General features: G+C 36.0%; 1 protein-coding gene and 1 pseudogene across 2 annotated transcripts in view; one reads left to right on the forward strand and one right to left on the reverse strand.

Annotated features, from left to right (window-relative positions):
• LIN28B (lin-28 homolog B) overlaps positions 1–8,334 on the forward strand; it is a 128,410-nt gene that overhangs the window by 37,607 nt on the left and 82,469 nt on the right. The gene's annotated exons all lie outside the window — the stretch shown is intronic.
• The window catches only part of LOC132018506 (cytochrome c oxidase subunit 6B1-like), a 1,305-nt pseudogene continuing 476 nt past the window's right edge, over positions 7,506–8,334 (reverse strand).

An 8,334-nucleotide genomic window follows, 5' to 3' on the forward strand; every position in this document is an offset into this window, starting at 1 on the left:
AGGCAGAGAGAGAGAGAGAGGGAAGCAGGCTCCCTGCTGAGCAGAGAGCCGGATGCGGGCCTCGATCCCAGGACCCTGAGATCGTGACCTGAGCCGAAGGCAGCGGCTTAACCCACTGAGCCACCCAGGCGCCCTAACCTGTGTATTTTCAATTTGATTAAGAAATGTTAAATTGGGGGTTCCTGGGTGGCTCAATCATTAAGTGTCTGCCTTCTGCTCAGGTCATTATCCCAGAGTCCTGGGATTAAGCCCCGCATCAGGCTCCCTGCTCAGTGGTGAGCCTGCTTCTCCCTCTCCCACTGCTGCTCTGCCTGCTTGTGCTCTCTCACTTTTTCTGTCAAGTAAATAAATAAACTCTTAAAAAAAAAAGAAATGTTAAATTGTTTTCTACATTGGTTATATCAGTTTGTACTCTGAGATTATAAAGTTGTCTTCCTTTGTTTTATTTTTAAAGCTTTAAAATGCTCTCTTTCACTTGTAAGTGCCTGATTTTACATGTTTATATTGGCATTATTAAAACTTATTATTGAACAGCCATTGTTTAGTTTGTTTAAACAAACTAAAACATAGTATTATAGGTAGGATCATAAATCTTATTTCTTATGAGCATTGGCGTAGGTAGCAATTCTGAAAGCAATAAGATGGTCATCATGTAAGGTTACCCTTTCTTGTAAAATTATTCTTTCTTGTAGCATTTTATGGAGGTTTTTGTCATTAAAAAGTACAGCAATGCTTGATATGATATTCTTTGCCTTTAACCTTAATTAGATGAGGTTTCATGGCAAAATAAAATTTTTCTTTTGCTGTGAATTTGCAAATGAGTTACTTAACTTGTTTGTTTAGGTCTGCTTTGTGCCAGGTGTAGTGTTAGTTACTTTGGATATAAATTATATTAAGTCATGGGTTCTGTCTTCAAGGACCTTGCAGTTCAGAGTAGGAGAAGAAACTGTAAATACTGACATATATTAAAGTGATTTATTTATTTTTAATTTTTTAAAGATTTTATTTATTTGAGAGAGAATGAGTGAGCAAGGGAGCATATGAACAGGGCAGAGGGAGAAGCAGGCTTTCCACGTAGCAGGGAGCCCAATATGGGACTCGACCCCAGGATTCTGGGATCATGACCTGAGCCATAGGGAGATGCTTAACCAACTGAGCTACCCAGGCCGCCCTATTTCGTAGTGATTTCGATGCTGTCAGGGAAACTTGTATATTGGACTCTGAAAGGAGATACGCTTAATTTGTCAAAGTGTTTATTATATATGAGATGAATATTAAACTGAGCTTGTGAGAACAGAGTATTTGTCGGACATCTTGAGGAAGTGCTTCTCAACAGAGGGAGCATTATACCTGATGCCTGGCATTTTTTTGAACACTTCAGATCACTGGACTAAAGGGTGAGGGGACGGTGTGCGAGGGTCCATTGAGGAGGTAGAAGAAATAGGTTTGGCCTTTAACTTATTGATACTGCGGAACCATTGAAGGATTTTAATGGATTTTAAGTCATTGAAGAATTAAAAGCAGGGAGTTAACTGGAACAGATTGTTACTCTAGATGGTTTCTGCTGCAGCGTTAGGTTGAAGATGGATTTTAAATAGGTAAGAGAACTGCAGTTTGGGAGAGGGGGTCAGGGTCTTAACTAAGGTAGTTACACTAGATATAAACTGGGAGAGAAGTAAAGTTAGGGAATATACCCAAAATATCCAAGACTTGGCAAACTGTTGGTTGTGGGAGATGAGAGAAGAGGAAGAATATGAATTACTACTTGATTTCTGACTTGAGTGCTTGAGTGATTGGGGGAGACCCAAGGATGGAAGTTGGAGAAGGAGATAGAGTGTCAAAGTTTGGGGGACTAGATACTGAGTTTTGTTCTAGAAATGGGGAACATGAGAGCCCTTTGACCATCCATTTGGATATCTGTGTGGGTCTTCGAAGAGGGGTATCGATTATGGTTATAGGTTTAGCTAGAAGCCATCATATTTAGGTGGTCGTGAAACTAAGGTAGGAAAGCATCTTAAAAGAAGGAAATGTAGAGTTGAAGAAGCCAGGATCAGAATTTCCAGTAAATAAAAGGAGTTAATGACAGCCTTCTTTGTAATGTTATAAAAATATAAATATTTTGATCCACATGGAGCTTATCATTTTTTATTATTGAAATATTATTAAAATATAATTAACTAATAGTTTCAGTTACACAATAAAATGATAAAATGATTCAGTAATTTTATATATTATTCAATGTGCATCACAATGACTGTACTCTTAAGGAACTTACCTTTTTTAAAAAAGGATTTTATTTATTTGAGAGAGGGAAGGGCTGGGGGCAAACAGTGAGAGAGAAGCAGACGCCCTACTGAGCATGGAACCCACTGTGGGGCTCAGTCCCAGGACCCTGATATCATGACCTGAACTGAAGTCAGATGTTTAACCAACTAAGCCACCCAGGCATCCCAGAAATTACCATTTTATGGAATTAAGGAGCAAATGTGTATGTGCTTGTGATGGAAAAAATTGTTTAACATATAAGTTAAATGGATGAAACATGGTATGAACTATAAGAGTATATACTGAAACTAAATACAGCTTCATGTTAGAAAATAAAAGAGACTTTTTAGATTTTGGGGGGGATAAGATTAAAATATATAAAAATGAAAACCATTGTAAAAATTAATGGTATTTGGGGCCCCAGGGTGGTGCAGTTAGCTAAGCATTTGACTCTTGGTTTTGGCTTATGTTGTGATCTCAGGGTGGTGACATCGAGCCCCACGTCAGGCTCCATACTCAGCAGGGACTCTGCTTAAAACTTTCAGTCCCTCTCCCTGTCTCTTCTGCGTGCTTGCTTGCTCTCTCTAAAAATAAATAAATCCTTTTTTTTTTTTTTAAAGATTTTATTTATTTATTCGACAGACAGAGATCACAAGTAGGCAGAGAGGCAGGCAGAGAGAGAGAGAGAGGAGGAAGCAGGCTCCCTGCTGAGCAGAGAGCCCGATGCGGGACTCGATCCCAGGACCCTGAGATTATGACCTGAGCTGAAGGCAGTGGCTTAACCCACTGAGCCACCCAGGTGCCCCAAATAAATCCTTTTTAAAAAAGCGAATAGTATTGTTAATAATAAATATGTAAAAAAATGCCATCAGGAACTCACCTGAATAAAAAAAATTGGATTTATTAACTTGTAGCACTGGGGTACATGGAACCTTGAAGCATTTCAGTGAGAAGGCGTTAGAAAGGACTTCTAGGATTGGGGTTCCTGTTAAGTGATTTGGGGGAAGGTCAAGAAAACAGGGGTTTGATGCTGTCAAAAAGCAGAAGTAATTCTGTGATTGGGGATCCTAATAATTCTTTTGAAGATTTTATATATTTATTTGAGAGAGAGAGAGCACACGAGCAGGGTGAGGAGCAGAGGGAAAAGTAGACTCCCCCTGAGCAGGGAGTTGGAAGCAGGACTTTATCCCGGGACTCTGGGATCATGATCTGAGCTGAAGGCAGCTGTTTAACTGACTGAGTCCCCCCAGGGCCCTAGGGATCCTAATAATTCTTAGCTAGAAAGCAGGAATAACATCATGGTGCTAAAACTAGAGTTGGTAAGGAAACAGACATATTAGCCATGAAAGGGGAGTGTTTAACCATTTTTTGGTTTGGACAGTGTTGTTTTTGTCTCTGTTCACATAAAGTTAGAGTGGCCTTGTTTGATTTTGTGTGTTCTCTGAAATTGTTTATGTTCAAATAAAATGTTATGAACACCCTGGCATAGCTCTAAGTGCCAAGCCAACTCCCAGCAACAGAAGACCTGACTGAGAGTGACAGGCTAACTCCTGGCTGTCCAGAGCTCCTTTTTGTCTTTCTTAGTCTCTAACAGAGATAAGAGAATTCAGCAAAGTCTTGGTGACAGAGACAAATGTTAGGTGTTGTTAGAAGTGCTTTATGCTCTAGTAAGTTTATAGTTGGGGTATAGTAAGGATGATAATTAAGGGAACTTTGGAAGGATGGAAAGGTAAGGAGAAGAGTGACCAACTGGTGAATGATTTTTTTAAGATTTATTTATTTTAGAGAGAGAGGGAGGGGAGGGAAGAGGAAGAGCATCTTCAAGCAGACTCCCTACTGAGCATGGAGCCTTACATGAGGCTTGATCCTATGATGCAGGAGATCATGACCTAAGCCTCAACAAAAAGTCAGATGCCCAACTGACTGAACCACCCAGGTGCCCCAGGTGAATGGTTTTTAAATGATCACCTTTGAATATAGTTTAAATAGATTTCTGAATCAGATTATGGTATGATGAAATTAGTATTTGTGAACAGTACTATTGCCTTTTAAAATTATTAAATATCTTAAAATGATTTTAATGAACATTTTACCTTGCCTATAACTCAAAATATTTTCCTTCAAAATATTTGTCCATAAAATTACTATTTTGTGTTCTGAACTTTAAAAAATATCTGCTTAATATACCATCATACACTTTATTCTGTGTTTTGGTCTTGTTTGATAAGTATCATTGTAGTAGTTGTCGGTGAGGCTGTTTTCTCAGAAAGGGAAAAGCAGTAATATGGAGGATATAACAGATATTTGGGAGGAAGAATTAACAAACATCTGTTACTGATGTGATGGATTAAGGGAAGAGAAGAATAAAAAAATTTGAATCTTTGGGTGCCTGTATGGTTCAGTTCAGATGGTTAAGTATCTGCCTTTGGCTCAGGTCATGATCCCAGGGTCGAGGAATCGAGTCCCGTGTTGGGCTTCCTGCTTAGTGGGGAGCCTGCTTCTCCATCTGCCTCTCTCTCTCTCTCTGTCTCTCATGAATAAATAAATAAAATCTTGTAAAAAATTTTTTTGAATCCTTGAAACTGACAAAGTTGAACCATTATCTGTATACATAGTTTCTCAGTTGGATGATGTATAATAATAAAATATCAACAAGAGTTTGTAACACCCACCAACACTATTTCTTCAAGATATCCTGAAAGCTGCAAAATATACCTGATGGTTAAAATGATAAAGTATTTTTAGGTTGAGGATTGGACATTTGGTGACAATGGTGGAAAATAACAATGAGGGGCACCTGGCTGGCTCAGTCAGAGCACACATCTCTTGTTCTCGGGGTTGTAAGTTCAAGCTCCCACGCTGGTTGTAGAAACTACTTAAAAATAAAATCTTATAAAAGAAAAATTTTAAAAATATTAGAAAATTATGATGAGGCCAGAATTTGCAATTGGTAAGATGTGGATACTCATACTGAAATCAGAATTTATAATCTGCATGTGGCTGGGTTCATCTCCTATAAAAATTAGTTTGAGAGCATTAGCAAAGACTGATATTTCTGGGTTTAAGATGTCTGGCATCCCCATTAGTGTTGGTAGTGCTCATTGGAAGGAACACTAGCCTTTTATCCTTAGTTTATTCCCCTGTGCTTGTTTGATAAGGTTGTCTTCTTTAGATGCCTTTGAAAAAAAAGTCTTATTTATATACCATAATAAACTAAGGAGAGAAAGTTTCTATTATTGGAGAAGCCTGATTATTGAAAGATTGTTTTAAATCTTTTTACACTATAAAAGTTAAAAGGCATATTATACCTAACTTATTTTAACCATATATATAAAATAATTTTAGATACGATATGTAATATAAATCCTATAACAAAATATTAAAATCAATCTAATTCATGGCCTGTAATTTTAAGAAGTGTTTTATATTATAAAACTCCATAAGGGAAAACCTAGAAATGATTGAAGTTCATTGCACTGGACTTCAAACCCATCATATAATTGAAATCCTGAGACCACATTTCATTCTTAAACAATAAAGTGCAGCTAAAAGAGGGTAACATTCATTAGCATTTTATCATTTTCTTTAGATTTTTCAGTGTTAAATTTTAATAGGGAATATACTTAACAATGAACATATACCCGAATAATTTAGGATTAGATTATTTATTTCATCTAAATTTACTCTTAGCATGGTAATTGTGACATCTAGATAATAATCAAGTTATTATTTGTGATTTAAATATCTTTTTGACCTTCACCATTTTTATAACTACCTTTTCTCTCCAAATGTCACAGCTGTGTCATGTTACAACTGCATGTATAAAAAATTAATTTCTTCTTGCTCATTCATTTCCTCTTAGAATCCAGTACCATTAGTCATTCACTAATGTTGACACTTAAAGTCAAATTTATATATAGATTATGTGTTAATTATAAAAGTAATGATGGCTGTTTATATAATAAGTGAAATCTTTTATTCCAAATATATTTTAATTTTATAAAGTACAAATTTTATAAAGTACATTTATAGATCAAAATCTCAGACATTTAAGTAAAGTGAATATATTAAGTATAAATTAAATATGGGTAGGTCTTTTTCATATTAACTGTTTGTATCATTAACCCGACTTCAATCTCTTGGAGAAACTTGTTAGGAAGTTGAAAGACAGAGTACAAATTAAGAAAATTATTTACAATACATCAACAAAGGGTTAATGTCATTGCAGTATAAAGAAGTCTTGTATTAGTAAGAAAAAACAAGCAACTTTGTCAAACAGACAAAGGACAGGAATGTAGAAATTCATGAAAGTAAAAATACAGAAACTAAACAAATAAAAGCTTAAAGCAATGTTTAACAGATGAGAGTTTGACACGTTATTATTATTATTATTTTAATGATAATACTTGATGCTGTGGAATATGGAGAGAAATATTCTCCTATACCTCTGGCAGAGATATATGCTTATGCAAGTTTCTACAGTATAATTTGGCAGTATACATCAAAAGCCTATGAATAGGATGGGTGTACATAAAGATGTTTTTTCATAGCACTTTTTATAAAAACAAAGAATTGGAAAAAACTAAATGTTTTTTATTAGATGATTGGTTAAATTATAAACCTCCATGTAATATAGCCAGTTTTTAAAAATGATGCTTTTTAACTTATATTGTTAAACTGTATTCAGAAGTGTCTTTGATTTCCTTGGGGGTACTTTGAGGACCAATGGGAGATGGGGAGGCTGAGCACAACTTCGTTCTGTCCAACTGGAGAAGCTTTGTCCCTGTTTTTTAATATAGAAGTTTCAAAAATTGAGAGTACACCTGGAGAAAAGATGGGAGTGGGGAGCATTTGGCTGCTAAAAAACACAGCCTCAAAGTGTTCAACGCAAAGGAAAGATATTTAGTTACCTTGTTGGATGAGAAGTAGTAAAGTATAAAACATTGGGTTTAGTGGGTCTCAATGTTTTAAAAAAATGTATCTCCTTCTATCTATACCTATGAGAAAGTGGAAATTTATGGTTAATAAATAGGGTAATAAAATCATAAAAAAATAGCAATAGTGATGTGATGGAATTTCAGGTGATTTTTACCTTCTCTTCTGTTTTGTTTTCTTTTTAAAACACATTTCCAAGAAGTATTTATTATTAGTTAAGCCATGATTCAGGATCCCAGGATGGGGATCGCCATGTACCTTCTTCACAACACTGGGAGAAGGATGGAGGGCAAAGGAGAGGTGGTTCAAATCTTGCCAGAAAATGTGCCTTCTGCCTGGTGGTCGGTCATCTGAGGTTGACACCCAGGCTGTGGGGCAGAGGGACTTGTACACATACCGGTACCATTCACATGTGGAGACACCATCTCCTTTATTAGTCATTGTCTACTCATAGTGGTGGAAGTCAAGGTAGTTCTGCCAGCAGAACTTTATTATTATCTAGATTTTAACAATTATTATTGTCAATAATAACAATAATTATTATTATTATGTATCCTGGCCTGGTTCTGGTTGGGGAAGTGTCTCACAGGGGCAGCCCAGTAGTTCTTGATTTTAGTTTTGATGTCTTCTGCCGTGGTGCCAACTCCTACACACTACACAGCTCATAGCTCAATGTCTACCCTCTGTTTTCCTTATCTGTATTTTATAAAATGAACACATGCTATGTATGGAGATTGAAAAAAAGCAATAGCAATTACTTATAAATACTTTTTAAATGCTATCACATTTACATGCAAAGTCCCCTTTTAATATTGGCATGATTTAAGCATAAGATTTACCTCATGCCAGCTCCTGTTTTAAGCAGTTGACATGTATTAACTCATCTAATTATTATAACAACCCTAGTTAGGTATTATTAATATATACAATGTGAGCAAAGTCATGCTGCTGATTGAATCTCCTTGATAAATTATCTCTTGTTTACAAAGAATTCCATCTTACTAAACCCCAGCTCATATAACCAATTCCCATAAATTTTTTTTTTGAGAGAGAATCTTTTTTTTTTTTTTTTAAGATTTTATTTATTTATTTGACAGACAGAGATCACAAGTAGGCAGAGAAGCAGGCAGAGGC

This window comes from Mustela nigripes, chromosome 5 (genome assembly GCF_022355385.1).
Source record: "Mustela nigripes isolate SB6536 chromosome 5, MUSNIG.SB6536, whole genome shotgun sequence".
Lineage (NCBI taxonomy): Eukaryota > Metazoa > Chordata > Mammalia > Carnivora > Mustelidae > Mustela > Mustela nigripes.